The 15,889-nt window shown below is 33.9% G+C and overlaps 1 protein-coding gene across 2 annotated transcripts in view; it reads left to right on the forward strand.

Annotated features, from left to right (window-relative positions):
- Window positions 1-15,889, forward strand: part of LOC150086077 (guanine nucleotide-binding protein subunit gamma-1-like) — a 61,175-nt gene that overhangs the window by 21,763 nt on the left and 23,523 nt on the right. The window contains exon 1 of one of the 2 annotated variants that reach the window (XM_090374361.1): window positions 666-820. The exons of the other annotated variant lie outside the window; for it this stretch is intronic. The gene's annotated coding sequence lies outside the window, so the exon portion shown is untranslated. Of the gene's footprint in view, window positions 1-665; window positions 821-15,889 lie in introns of those variants that run through there. 2 annotated transcript variants of the gene reach the window in all.

The following is a 15,889-nucleotide window of genomic DNA, read 5'->3' on the forward strand; positions in this document are numbered from 1 at the left end:
CAGAAGTTCACTGATCCCATCCTTCCACCTAGTTTCAGGTCTTCCTCAGCGCCTCTTCCCTTCGATTTTTCTTTCCATTATATTCTTCAACAGAAAGTTTTCCTTTCTTACGATATGACTAAAAAACTTGAGTTTTCTTTTGTTAATGCTGTGAAGAAGAATTTTAGGCCTGCCAATTTTATTCAAACCCACTCATTTGTTCTTCGATCCAAGTAAGAAATATGCAGTATTCTCCTGTAACACCATATTTCAAATATCTCAATTTTCATCCTGTCAGATTCCCTGTGAGGCTCTTTTCAGATTCCATCCTCCAGTCCTCCAATTTTGATGCCAGTCTCTAAATCTTCCAAAGCTTCACGCATGATATCTTCAGCATAAAGATTAAAAAGGTGAGGTGACAAAATACTGCCCTGCCTGACACCGTTACCTATTGTGAAAAAGTTCGTGTTTCCCATTTTGGTTCTCATAATGCATTAATGTAAAATAAGATGGTGATATTTCAAAGACAGTTGTCATTGAACAAGTGGTAAGAAAATACCCCGAGTATCTACGCGTCATACCACTCAAGGAATATCTAAGGGGAAAGTACTCTTGGGCTATAGAAGGCGTCAACGAAACCAATTTAAGGTCTTTTCCTGTTTAACGTCCACTAGTTGAAACTTGAAACAAGTTAGGGTAGTTCCTTGTTTCTTTATGTTATCTTAGTTTTCCAGTTTTTAAAATATTTTTGTATATATATTTTATGAATTTTTATTTAAGTGGGATTGAAAAGAATAGGCTAGCAGAATTAATTTAAAGGACCATATAAATTCAATTAAAGGTAAAATTAATTCTTTATCCGCGAAATACATTTTTGCATATTAAATAAGAGATTCTGTTGTGTATCAACATATGTACATGTATACATTGTATTCTTTTAATATCCGGTTTAGTGTTGAAAGAATTTCTTAAAGAAGAAATTAAGAAATAAATCCTTAACATAGGCCTTCGCGTTTGTGGGCGTATAGTTTTCATTTTCCCCACTTTTGGTGGATGTTATTATATAACAAGTGTAAAATGTTAAGTTATTTAAGAATTCATTATTCGCCCAATTTGCTTTATTTTGCATTTAGTATGAATGCAAAATAAACAGAAGGACATTTTATACGAAATGATACTGGTACCCATAATGCCAGATTTAGGTAGTCCGGGTCGTGGAGCATATTTTTAGAGGCCCAAAGTCGCAGAGTGCCCATTACCAACAGTTATCCTGCTTGTTCTGAACTTTTGGGAGTAGCTTCCGGAACTCCAGGGTTCCCTTCGGAACTTTAGGGTTCTAAAAGAACCCTGGAGAATCCAGCCCTGCATACCCATATACTTATAAGAGTTTTCAAAAATTGAGGTAATATGTTTTATTCCAGTAAATTACATATATTAATTGGTTGGTAATGAGCTAACTGCATTACACATCTTTGGCTTTTTCAAATATTATAATAGACATGTATAGAATGATTGAGCATTTCAAAAAATACGTTATTAATTTTGTAACTTTCCAATACACATAAGAATGGAACAAATTTAGAATTACCAGTTAAATTCTAAGTTAAAAAGGCACAATATGGCCTTAGCAGCCCTTGTGCCATTAAACATCATATCAACAACAATGACATCTAAGTTAAAAAGTGAAAGGAAAAAAGCATTCTGGTTGACTTATTACAGCACAACTAGAGTAATTTATGAAGGAAAGAACTTGATATTGCAAAGTACATACAGTGAACTTAAGAATGAATAGGCATCATATACGCTGTAACCAAAAAAATACTATTTTTCAAGTGGGATTGAAAGCCAGTCCAGTACAGAGTACCACTAAAACAACTTTTGCCTGTACAGCATACTGGTAAAAAAAAAAAATATATATATATATATATAAAGTTTCTAATAAAATGTTCAAAATGTTCCTTCCAATTTCATTATTAATTTTATTAATGTCATTATTATTATTATGGAATTCTAACCTGTTTTCTTTTATTTATATTACCATTGAAAAAAAATAATAATGTCCATGCAATTGTGATGACATTATTGTTAGGCTATATTGGAGAGGAAACCAATAAGAATATTTTCCGACCTAATGACAAACTTAGGTTGCCAATACATTTGTAATGGGTGATGGGGAATTCTAGTCATTTTTTATTTGAACAGAGAGATATTTTTCAAAAAGATACATTTATTTCATAATTCGATTACAAAAACCAAATAAATTCACTTTTTTAAATATTTATAACTATGGCCTTTATAACTAACTTTTCAGTATGAAATCAAATACTCCCTCTTTCAGTTGAAAACAGCCACTTAAAACAAAACTATTGCTCATGTATGCTTTATTTCAATAAATTTGTATTTAATAACTTTTTGTTTTAATATGCTATTTACCAATCATGGTGTAATGTATATTTATTAAATTTTACAATTTATAGCTTTCATAGCACCTTTCCTGACTGTTACACGAACTTGTGCATGTTACATCATGCATTTGTGTTATGTGCCATTTTTTTTCAGAACATGTTCAGTGGTTAAAGCAGGATGAGCTGTATTGATAACTAGCTATAAAGCCATACTTTTGCTTTGTTAGTTGTAATAAAAAAAATTCCACTAGCATGTTGGTTGATAAACTAATTATAAAATTTCATTAAAGCCCTCAATGGTTGCTTGGATGTTTGAAACATCCTGGTGATTGGTTTGAAATTTTTCTGACAAAAAAAAAAAAAAAAATGCAGAATCTAGTGAAGTGGTGGCTTTCTAGCCTTCAGAGGTGCTGCGGAAGGCAGTTAAGTGATAGTAGTCCTCGATTAGTTATGATCACTGTGCTTACATTGATTAACTCACTGTAGCTAAGTTTGTGTGGTATTATTTCTCAGAAACTTGAGTTTACCATCCAGTAAACAGGTAAACTGACTAAAGAATATATATGATTGCAAACAAAATCTACTGCTGCCTTGGTGTTTAGCATACCCAAAAAAAAAAAAAAAGAGTAACAGCTTTAGAATGAGCAACGGTTAATTCCTTGAGTGGTCATTTGGGGTCTTTCAAACATCCCTGGCGACTATTTGAGGAATTTTATGTCTAAATCATTTTGTCATGGCAGAAATTATTGTAGCCCAAAAATAACAGGTGGCAAAAAAAAAAAGAATTCTATTCTGTATTGTGGTACAATTTTTACCAGAAATCAGTTAGGTTTCTGGTAAAGATTGAATATAATTATTTATTTTATAAAAATAAATAATTATTTTTATAAAATTTTATTTTTATAGTTTTTTCATTTCAATAAGAACTTTCTATGCAGTGCTCTATTAGAATGTTTTTTTTTTTTTTTTTAATAAATTGGGTTTTATAATTGCCAAGCCCATGCTGTTAGCACACTGGTTACAGTTACTATCCTGCCACATTTTATGAAAAGGCCTGCGTTTAAATCCCATCTCTCGATGGGAAGTTCCCCCCCCCCATAATATGGTTGAAGTAGTTAGTCTCAGGTGGGGGAGGGATGCATGGTTTTATCTGCCATAAAACTGATTTTTCATTGTGCAAACAGGGAAACTGACTAAAGAAACATGCTGTTACAGTTAAAAGTTGCCTCATAGTCTTAGCTGCTTTGGTGCTTAATACACCACTAATTATCAAAAATAACTATTTAAGATAATAAAAAAAAAAAAAAAGCTGTTACTATGAAATTGATTTTTACAGTACATATTTTTCTGTTAACCTACTAAAACAGAATAGAACATGAAGTCAATGTCTTGAAAGTTTTTTTTTTTACTTTAAACCTTACAACTGATGATTAATAAAATTTATTTACAGTATGGTTTACAGCATAGTTGTTTTTATGCAATAAAAATCCAAACAAACAAACTTAAAAAGCAAGTTAATGTATACAGTGCATTACATTTCAAGCACCGCAAAAATTCATGATTTATAACAAAAAAAGAGCAAAAAGCAACTTTTATGCATAAATTGAGAACATTTTGTTCCTGCACATCCACCAATATCCAGTGCTTTAGCTACAGTATATGGTATATAGTATATAGAATATCCTGTGTATAGATTTTGTGTACATAGGCTATCCATGTACCATACGAAAAAAAAGCAATAATAATGGTCTGATTTAAATTTGTGAGATTTCGGAATGCTTGACAAATCATTCTGAAAAGGACAGATACAAGGGGGAATAAGATAATCAATATAAGATAATTGTAGGTGCTTTACACATATATGCTTAACACACCTAAAAAACACTATCCTGATTACGAAGATGATATTTTGAGATTTACCTCCAAAAAAAGTATAGTATTTTAAACCAGGATTTAAAAAAAAAGTGTGAAAAATATTCATATGTGGTCACATCATTAATCTTTTAAAATTTGGGTTTGTCTATACATCTATAGCAACCATTCAGGACATGAAAAGTCTAGAGTCTGACAAAGAGTTAAACTCATTAAAATTGTACATTTGACAAATCTGAGAAAATGAAGGACAAATCTGAAATAGGTTCATAAGGATAAAAGAATAGTTTATTTTAATTACTTTGTTTTGCAAAGGAAAGTTCAAGAGCAAAACTAAGAAAACGTTTTTACAAAAATATTTTAAAAAAATGCATATTCTAATAAAAAATATCTAACATCAAATAATATATGTAAATTTATTTAAAAATGACAACTCAGTTTTCATATTTTTCACATGAATGTACTTTTTTTAAAATATCACACTCATCTTTTAAAAAGTCAGAAAACTGCATACAACTCATATCAAAATTGCATTTAGTATAAATGCAAACTTCCACTGTTTCAACTTTTAGTTGGGTTTTTTCGCTGGTCCACATTGTTTATTACTAAAAATGTTCTCTCAGTAGGAGCATTTGATCCTGGGAGATAGGCAAAATTATATGATTTTTAAAAGATATTTGTTTATCAATAAAATATCTAGATATTTCAACCCATTTATGATGGCAGGTCATTTCCTCATTTTGTTGCCACTCTTCGAGTTTTTCCTTAGTAACAATTTTTAACACAACAAACTTCATCGAATAACTTGCCATCATCAATATTCAGTTTTCTTTTACTTGAAATAAAAGAAACGCTCTCCTCAACATTCATCCACAATGGAATTTCTCACAAAACGATCCATTCAAATACTTCCATTTCTAGGAAGGAACTGTCCCATTGATTCAAATAGTCAATGCAGGTTTGGTAAAATGATTGAACTGATCCCTTAAATAATTTTACATCAGCATTGTTTTGTTTTTCTTCTAATTCTGAAATGATGATCTTAATGTTCAGTCATAAAAATTCTTTATGTTTTCATTCACTCAACTTTAATTTCAATTCATTTAAATTGACAAAAGTTTCACACATAGAAATATCTGGAAATTCAGTTTTTAGAATGTTTATGAAAAGTTGAAGCTTTGACTGTGAATGAAAAATAACCATGATTCAGCTAACATATTGTTAAAAAAAGATTTTGAGGACTGTAGCCGCTAAAAAATACAATTTTAGCAGCTTAAAAAGTTTCAAAATCCTTTCTAAAGCCAGTAGAAGAGTCAACCATCTAGTTTTGCTGTAACCTAGTAGTTTTTTATACTGAACATGTATATCATCACATATTTCCTTAAATTTTTCAATTCTAATTGTGTAGATGTAAAAGTATGAATAAATTTTGGTAAAACTTTAGACCAGAGTTCCCTTCCAAAATGGTGAGAAGAGGAAGAAGGCAGTGATTGACACGTCTAACCCACTATGGTTAGTTAGTGTTATTCTCCCCCCCCTGCCGCTGTTTTAAAATCGGGAACTCGATTTCCTATTTAAAAAAGCCAGAAGGGGGGGGGGATAAACACCCTAAGGCTGAGGAAGTATGGAGAAAGGGGTATCCTATTCTAAAGATCAGTCACTAATACAAATACAACTACAAATTCACTAATACAACTTCAATATCAACTTCATCAGCCTTTTCCATGCGAAGCATACTCACTACGTTGGGTCTGCCCCAAAACACTCGCGTATTACTACTAATGCATTTTAAGTGAGCCATGATGTTATAAGAAGCAAGTATTAGAAAAGGATTTTGTGCAATCAGACTGTGTATTAAGCGGTTCCATTCGTACAATAAAAGTTAAATGACTAAACAAAAATAAAGGACAAAAGTGGGTTTTGAAAAATAAATAAATCTAAAGGACAGCTTCCTGAAAAAAAGGACGTATGGTCACTATACCTAACCGAGCTTTACTAATAATATCTTAACTTTTCCCCTGATTCAGTTTTTTTTTTTTTTTTTTTTTCTTTCTGTTACACTTGTAAATAAATATCTGTTAATACTTGATACAGCCACAACAGTCACACGAATTTATAACTTCCTTATAACTATTTAATTGTAGCTGTTGATGCATTTTTTGTAGTGGCATACAAGTTTAATCTCGCAGCATGCTTCAGAAAATACAGGAACATCATTGAACCATCCAGAATGTGACACTAAACTGCTGCATAGATGATAGTTTAGTGTCAGTAAATGCTTTTTCATTTTTGTGATTTTACCTGAATGTTTGCAAGACTGATTATTTTCATCACAGAAATATAAATGAATGAATTCCTTTTGTTATCTTAGCATACAGAAGATAAATGCTATTAATGTATTTAATATGCACAATATAAATGCCGATGGCATCCTTACTCTTTCTCAGACAATTTATATAAAAGAACATAAATTGAAAATTAAAGGATGGATGTAGGACAGATATGTGAAAATTTGCTTTGTGCCAGAGAGTAATTGATTGTTGAAACAGACTTCCATCTGATATTGTGAAAGTAGGTAGTTCGAATAAATTTAAGGAAAGAGTAGATAAGTTATTAGAGGGAATGTATAGAAAAGATGGTTATTATTTTATTTATTTATTTTTTTGTTTATGTTGTACATGCTTGCTTCCTTCCATCATTTGCCACTATTATTACTACTATAACAGGATAGCCTCCTTGACAGCCCAACAAAGAGGCAACATGCTTTTTCTGGTCTGTTGCTACCTAGCTCTGGAGATGAGTTGTTAGTGGAAAACAATGGGGGGGGGATATTATTTTTATTTTTTTTATTTTTATACAGGGTGATCAAAGTCTCTTCACAATATCTATTAACAAACATTTTACATAATATTTATTATGTTTTTAATCCAGAGATACTTTTGGAGTTTCTGATTCAAGAAAATAGTGGACAGCAATTTCAGTGCTTACTCTAAACACAGTGTGTGTAGTGTTTGTGAATGTCTACATTGAATTCTTTAAACTATCTAGAAACCTTCCATCTGATCAGTGGTCACCAGTATGGATTCTGTCAGTATTCCTTTACTGGTGATATATTATGTTGTCTTATGTTACCCATCTATGGACAAATTTAGTTGAAAAGTTTGGTGAAACTTAAAACAGTTGCCCTTGACATTTCTAAGGCTTTTGATTGTGTCTGGAATAAAGATCTTCTAAACAAGTTTTCATCTTATGGATTGACAACTGTTTTTTGCAGTTGGGTATCCAATTTTCTCCCTGACCAGATGCTGCAGGTGATGGTAGATAGCTCTGTCTTCTAAATTTTCCACTAGTGCTGGTGTTCCCCAAGCTTTCTCCATTCTTTTCCTCTTGTATATTAATGACCTTCTTCCACCGACTGGAAATCCTGTCCATAGTTTTACTGATGATAGCACATTACATTCCACTTTCCAGTTTGAGAGATCTTGCTCTGCACATCTTAGTGCTGATCTACAGGTAATTCTCCAATTTCAATCTTTCTAAAACTCAGTTCTGTATTATATCTTGCAGAAAGGAGTCTATTGCTTCTATGTTTATCTTCAATGACACTTAGATCACTAGACAATATTACATATCTCCATTAATATTGCTTCCTCTGCATCTAAAAAACTGAGAGTTTTCTCTTTCACTCTTGACATTACACTTTTCCTCTAAGCAGTTTCTCACTCTATACAAATCTTGGTTTTGCCCTAACGTGGAACCCAAACCCTCACAAGATTCTGGACTCAATTGAAGAGGGCAATCATTTTAATTAATGATCCACCTCTTACAAAGTCTCCCCACTCTGTCTTATAGATGTTCTGTCTCAGCTGTATGCCTCTTCTATAAGAGATGCTAACGTGCATTAAAACTCTTAAACAAACAAACAAAAAACAAGCCTCTTCTATAGATACTTCCATGGGCACTGTTTTCTGAATTGGCAACTATAATTCCTCTCCCTCCTCTCTTCCAAACCATTGTGAACACATGCTGCAATCAGTTAGCTGTCTTTTCACCTTTCAACCCACACATTGTGCTAAATACTATAGGCTATAATACCTTTCATGTCTGGGGTTTTCATTAAACTTGTTTAAAGCCTTAAAAGGGTTGAGCAGTCTTAATGATGAGAAGATGTTCTCTTTCTAAGATGAGTGATGCTGCAAACAAAAAGACATAGATGCAAATTAAACTGGCAGTGGTGGCACTCCCATTTGTATCAAAATACAGGTGAAACGCCTGAAAGGTGCCTATTTTCTTTTTAATTTTTGGAAAAAATTTTGGGTTTTTTTTTTTTTTTTCCAAATTTGGCTTGAACGTTACCAGTATTTCATTTTTTCTTAATTGATTGCAATTTATTGTGTTTAACTTTTTAATTAAAAAAAATAATTTTTAAAACAAGATGTGTGTTTTTTACCTTTTATTTAAAAAAAAAACACATTATACATAAAATAGAAACATCAGTCTCTTTGTTTCTTCCATTTTCTAATTCAAAACTGTTGAAAGTGTTTTAAATTTCAAACCGTGCATGCATATATATGTATTTCTGCTTATTGTTGTATATAAATATTATTTAAAAAAACATATATTTGATACTATGCAGTATTTCCATTATTTCCATTTTCAGGCTTATTTCAAATATGGCACCATCACAGCAGTGAATACTGGTTATCCTTTGTGCTATGAAAACAATAATAAATCTTTTGAAAACAACTGGTGTAAGATGATAGATATTTACTGACATAGTGGGAGAGGAAAAACAAGAAGCTTGAAACTTTAAACAAACAGAGCATTGGTGCTTATCCAGTACCATGCCATACTTCAAGCAAAACCCAAATAGTTGCAAAAATGGTAGCAGGGCATCTGAATCACTTCAGAAATTATTGCAGTAAAAGTGTGACTGTATTTAGGAAGGTAGAAAAAAATTCTGATTTTTAATCATGGCTAATGATTAATTAATGGATTGATGGCTAACGTTCAGGTGTTCTGCCACTGCTGCCAGATTAATGAAAGATGATTCTAAACTAAGAAAATTTGCTACTAGTCTTGTAGAGCCAGAGATGTAGATTTAAAGAGGAATTAGATAAATAAAATATTTGGAAGAATTAAATCAAAATATATAACCAGGGAGACTTTATTTTTATTTTTTTCAATGACTGATGGTACAGCACTTTACCTTTTTCTTCACACCTTGCATTGTTTTGCTATTTTAATACTAACAATACTGTGTGAACTCACACTCACTCATGATTATTTTAATTACCTTAAGTGCAGTATGTTCTTAATTCCTATTTCCTTTCTTTATTCACAGTAATACATGGATTTGGGATCTTTTCTTCAAATACACTAGTGCATAAAATTTCTAAACTTGAAATGCAAGGTTCTTAACATTTTAAGTTAATTTACCTAACTGTTAATTTAAAAAAAAAACATTAATATCATGTAATTAATTATCTAATGTATAAAGGAAAATAATCCTCCATCTTCCCAGCATACCTCTCACTCATTCATAAATAAATGAATTAAAATTACTTCATTTTTGCACAGGAGGATTACTAATAAATATTTTATAGTACTGAAACATCTTTGTAGAGATATTGTTGTATACCAAGAATAGTTAGGATAGATTTCATCTAGTGATGGGAGGTAAAACTTGCAAGCTCATGTAATGATTATGTATAAATCAGTTGTAGTAATTTGGGGATTTTTATTCAAAGTTGACAGCAGTCAACATCAAATTATACTATAAATTAAGAAATTAAAATGCTTTTACTAGAAATTACAACTTCTTTAGAGGGTGGCAAACCTCTTTACTTGTAAGAAAGTCATGTTCTTTAATTTATATTAACTTAATTTATTACTTTTGTATGCACTTAAACATTATATCTTTATAATAACCCTGTTTTTAAAAAAAAAATATGAGGAAAACAAATGTCTAAATTGCTTAGCTCACTGCTGTAAGATATATGTTTCATTTATAGATTGGTATAGTTAAACAGAACACAGTCAACAATGGGCCTACAATAGAATTACAATGTTTCTTTCTGCATGCATATTTATCTTGATTTTAAGAATGCTGTTTGCAGCCAATAAAACTATATCCTTTGTAGTTCTCAGCTGTGGTACGAGGAGAAAGATGTGGGAGGTATTTAGTAACTATTCAGAAAGAAATTGTATACTTCAAATCAGGACTAAATAAGCTTCCAAAATACTTGCTTGAAATCGAGAAAGGATTTCAGAAGTTATACTTGGTTGTATAAACAGTGCTAGCAACAATTTTTGGCACCAAAACTCATCATCATAAGCATTTCTGTGAATATAAAATAGTATACTATCCGTAGCCGAGTGGTCAGGAGCGGGAGTGCAGTAGCACACGCTCTTTGAGTAGACCGGGGTTCAAACCCCTGACTGCTGAATACGGTCGATCTGCCAACCCGCACTGGACCAGCGTGGCAGATTATGGTCCATTTCCCTCAGCATGAATTGTTGGGGAGGCATCCATCCTGCAGTGGGTTGATAATGGCTGCACTTTACTTTTTATACTATAAATAGTATAGCTATTATAATTTTTTATTTTACTTCTGGAAGGTCCAGAAAAAGTCTCTTCCCATGCATTACTTAGCCATTCTAATGTTGATATGTTTAATCATTAAATCTGAGTAGTTGTGTTAATTTAAAGTAATCAGTAGTGAGAGTTTCAGATTGGAATAATCATTCTATAAGAAACTATAAAGTAAAATATTTTCAGAAGTACTTCATATTATAGTATTTTATTGAGTATATCACAACATAGTGTAATATATTACTGTACAGCAGTGTACTGTAATTATGGTGAAAACTAAATCTGCTGAGTTAGGATGACCTGACCGATTGTGAAATTTTTGCAGGTGATTCTCATGTGAGTCTGTCCTGTCTGTTGTCCCACCTGCGACATATTCAGAGCCATTTCTAGAAGGTCAAAGTAATGACACAAGTGATTTCTTTTAGTGTCTAGGAAGAATGAGGATAAGTGCAATCTCACTGTTTTGTTGGGTGAGATCAACTGCTGAAGAAAAGTGTTAATGCACGGAAAAAAATTAAATCTTGAAACTCATCAAGCAGTCAGGTGTTGAATCAGTACTGGAGCCTTTTCTCATGTGATATATCTGACTGTGGGACGGAAACACCTAGGAGAGAAGGTGCCATTCACATAAGAATATGTAATTGTGGGTGGTTGTCACAGAAATAAAATATATTGTGTAATAAAGGACAGGTGGAATAGGACCATGATATATTTGTTAGGGGTGAATGTCAAGGATAACTCAGTTGTCACCTTTTAAAGGGTAGAAAGTGAAAGTGTTATACATAAGTAACAACTGTTGATTGTTATTATAGTATTGATTATTATTATTGTTATTATCATTGTTATTATTATTATTGTTATTATCATTGTTATTATTATTATATTATTCGGCCCTGGAAAAATTGTGTAAGGCTCAAGGGGTAGAATTTTTTTCAGCCTGGTCTGTACTTGTTAACAGGAGAGACTGCTTCTACAGGGATGGGATACACTTAAATAGAAACGGTGCAAGAATATTTGCTGATGCTATCGAGGCAATGTTAGGTGGGTCGGAAAACTGCTAGCTTGGGGGGGGGATACAAGGACTAATAGATTAACAGTAGCCACTGGCAGAGGTGAACGTGATTCTTGCACTGTTTCTATTTGAATGAGCAGCAGCCTGGAAAACAAGATGCAGGATATTTCAGAGACTGCTGGGAGTCATTGCGGTACAAGTAAACACATGGGTTGTGTTAGTGTAGCTAAGAATAGTTACAGGTGCATGTATACTTGTGTGTACACCAATGACAGGAGTTTGGTAAATAAATTTGATGAATTTGAGGTATTGCTCAAAATATCAAAGGCAGATATTGTTGGGATATCAGAGATGTTGTGTCACACAGATATAAGGAATGCAGAACTGGAATTTGGGGAGTACAATGTGTACAGAAAGCATAGACAGGACAGGAAGGGAGGAGGGGGTTATGCTATTAGTTAAGAAACATAAAATCCACGGAAGTGAAGCCAGTCGACATCGCTTGACAGTGCAGTGTCGAGTCAGTTTGGTGTGACATAAGCATTGGGAGATCAAAATTGAGAGTAGGAGTGCGCTATAGGCCTAATGACTCTGATGAGTATAATAAGAAACTGTACATGGAAATAGTGGGCCAGTAAATCAGAGAGTCTTATAATGGGGGATTTTAATTTCCCAGGTATTGACTGGAATTTTTGGGTTGGTCACACACACTAGCAAGGCTTTTGTGGATTTATTGGATGATTGTTTTCTATATCAGCATGTCCGGGAGGCAACTAGAAGGAGTAATACACTTTATCTGATTATCAGTAGTGATTCTTCATGCATTAAGAATCTGCAGATAAAGGAACCACTAGGTGGCAGTGATCACAGTGTGCTGAAGTGGGATTTACTCAAAGAGGTAACTACCATCATGGGTAAAGGGAAAGGTTTTGCTTTCATAAAGGCGACTATGATGGTCTGAGACAGTATTTAAATTCTATACAGTGGGACCAACTGATGATGTTACCAACAGCAAATTCAAAATGGGAAGCATTCAAAGAACTTATCTTGGAAGCTACTAGGCTTTACATACCAACTAAGAAATATTGTTCAAGGTTTAGGCCTAAATGGATGTCAGATGAACTAATAAGACATATGGCAGGGAAGAAAAATGCATGGAATACATTTAAATTAATGGGTGACATGGAAGCCTATGATAGATATAAGCTGGTCTGTAACGAAGTCACAGCCGACCGAGCTAGCCAGGTGGGTCAAGTGCCTGCCTGGCAACCCAAAGGTCGCAGGTTCGAATCCTGCCTCGAGTTTGTATCAAACTGCTGCAAAAACCTTGGGAGGTGCATTATGGCCACAGAAGCTGATGCGCCAACAACTACCAAAAAAAAAAAAAAAAAAAAACGAAGTCCAAAGGAGATTAGGCAGGTAAAGGTAGATTATGAGAAATCCTTGGGAAAGGATGCAAAGAAAAACAGAAAAGAGTTCTTTACCCATGTAAACTCTAGAAGGAAAGGGATGAATCAGTTCGGTCCACTGGATATTGATGATTCAACAATTGAGGATCCTGCTCAGGTGGCTAACAAACTAAATGAGTATTTTGCATCTACATTCACACATGAGGAGTTATTCAGGAAGGGGAATGCCAGAGGTGAAGTAAACATTGGCAGTGAGCTAGATGATTTTCTAATAACTGAGAGGAAAGTGGAGGAGAAATTGTTGAGGATAAACATAAAAAGGCACCCGGGGTGGATGGGATCTATCCAGTTATATTAAAGGAGGCAGCAAAGGAAGTAAGCAAACCCCCTAGCCATAATTATGAGAGCTTCTTTGGACTCAGGGGAGGTGCCCATAGACTGGAGATGTGCAAATGTGACCCCAATTCACAAAGAAGGATCAAAGGAGGATCAAATAATTATATACCTGTTAGTTTAACTTCTGTTCCAGGAAAATTAATGGAGGCACTGGTTAAAGAAGCACTGCAGGATCATCTAGACAAGAGTTGAGTTATAGCTCGGACACAGCATGGTTTTGTTAAGGGAAAGTCTTGCCTGACCAATTTGATTGGATACTATGATGCAGTCACAAAAGAACTGGATGCAGGGAATAACTTTGACATTATATATTTGGATCTTAGAAAGGCTTTTAATACTGTTGCACATGGAAGATTGCTGCACAAATTGGAGCAGTGTGGCATTGGAGGAAAATTGCTGCTATGGATAAAGAAATGGTTGAGGGTGAGAAGACAGAGTGGTAATCAATGGACACTGCTGATTGTGGACTAATGTTATTAGTGGAGTTCCTCAGGGTTCAGTGTTGGGTCCATTGTTGTCTGTATTTATAAATGATATTGATGACGGTATATCAAGCTTAATGTCCAAGTTTGCAGACGATACAAAGGTTGGCAGGGTTGTTAAGGACACTACTGATGCTATGCTGCTGCAACAGGATCTGGAAAGGTTGAGCAGATAGGCTGAGAGGTGGCAGATAAAGTTTAACATTGACAAATGTAAAGTACTACATATGTGAAACAGTAACCCCAGAGCAACATATCAACTCTGTGGTACTACACTGACAGTGGTAGAGAATGAAAAGGACCTGGGGGTAATTGTGTAGGCAGATATGAAGTTCTCTGAGCAGTGTAGACGGGCTGCAAGAGTAGCTCATGGTGTCTTGTCAATGATATACAGGAATTTTTCTAGCAGGGATAAGGAGGTGATTATTCCCTTGTATAAGGCAATGGTCAGGCCACACTTTGAGTACTGTATACAGGTCTGGAGGCCTCATTTCAAGAAGGATGTAGAGCTGCTGGAATGAGTACAGAGAAGGGCAACAAGATTAGTGAATGGAACAAAGGGTTGCTCTTACGAAGAAAGATTTAAGTTTTGCAAATTACAGTGTCTGGAGACTAGGCACCAGCGATGTGATCTGATAGAGGTGTATAAAGCTTTGAATGGTTTGAGCATGCTCAATGCTGATGGGATTTTTCCTCTTGCTGAGAATAATCACCTGAGAGGGCATAAATTCAAATTGAGGAAAGACAGATGTAGGATAGACATACGGAAATTTGCCTTTAGCCAGCGTGTAGTTGGTTGGTAGAACAGACTTCCATCCCTTGTTGTGGAAGTTGATAGTCTAAATAAATTTAAGGCTCAGCTGGACAGGTATTTTGAATGAACAGAGGGCTGAAGTGGAAGTGTTTTTTTTTTTTTTTTTTGGCTGATGCTGCATAAGCTTGCTTTCTTGCATCATATGCCTCTACTAATGCTAAGCTTCCTCCTGTGAGTCCTGAACAATTATGTATATGTATGGTATGTCCTTAATATATATATATTGTTTATGTCTTATTTACTTTACTTCCCCCTCCCTGTTGGTTATTTTATTTTACGTTATTTTTATGTTAATTTTCGCTCTACAGTTTTTGCCATACTACTGGCCTATGTTTTATTTTATTTTGTTTTATTTTTAATTATCGGATATATCTGGGCTTCATGTGGAGGATGTGCATTTTGCTGCCTCTAATGATAGCTTAATATTTATTTATTTATTTTCTTATTTTATGTTAAACTTTTAAGCCATTATACACACACACACACACACACACACACACACACACACACACACACACACACACACACACACACACATTAAAACAGTTACATAAATGTTAAAATCTGAACATATATCCCACACCTTACTTAGGTTCCCTTCTGTAATCTAAGAATTTCCAAACCTTAGTTCTTACAATGCCTTTGAGTCTTAGAATGTTAGCCCAATCTCTCTCATCACTCTTTCCTTCTAATTAACACAGTTTCTCCACTTTATTTTTCTATTTTAATTGGTTATTTTACTACACTACCTAACTCACTACTATCTCTAGATGAGGTTAAGTCCGTCAGTCCTATTTGTACTTTAGTTTCTAAATAGAGTCAATACTTGGGGACTTACTTTTTCTTTCCTCCACCTCCAGTCGGTGATCCTCTGCTCCTGGTTTATTCTGTGCGGCTGCCTTCCTTGGTCTTGGCTTACTGAACC

The sequence above is a fragment of the Mastigoproctus giganteus genome, chromosome 5 (assembly GCF_048544385.1).
Source record: "Mastigoproctus giganteus isolate SK-2022 chromosome 5, ASM4854438v1, whole genome shotgun sequence".
NCBI lineage: Eukaryota > Metazoa > Arthropoda > Arachnida > Uropygi > Thelyphonidae > Mastigoproctus > Mastigoproctus giganteus.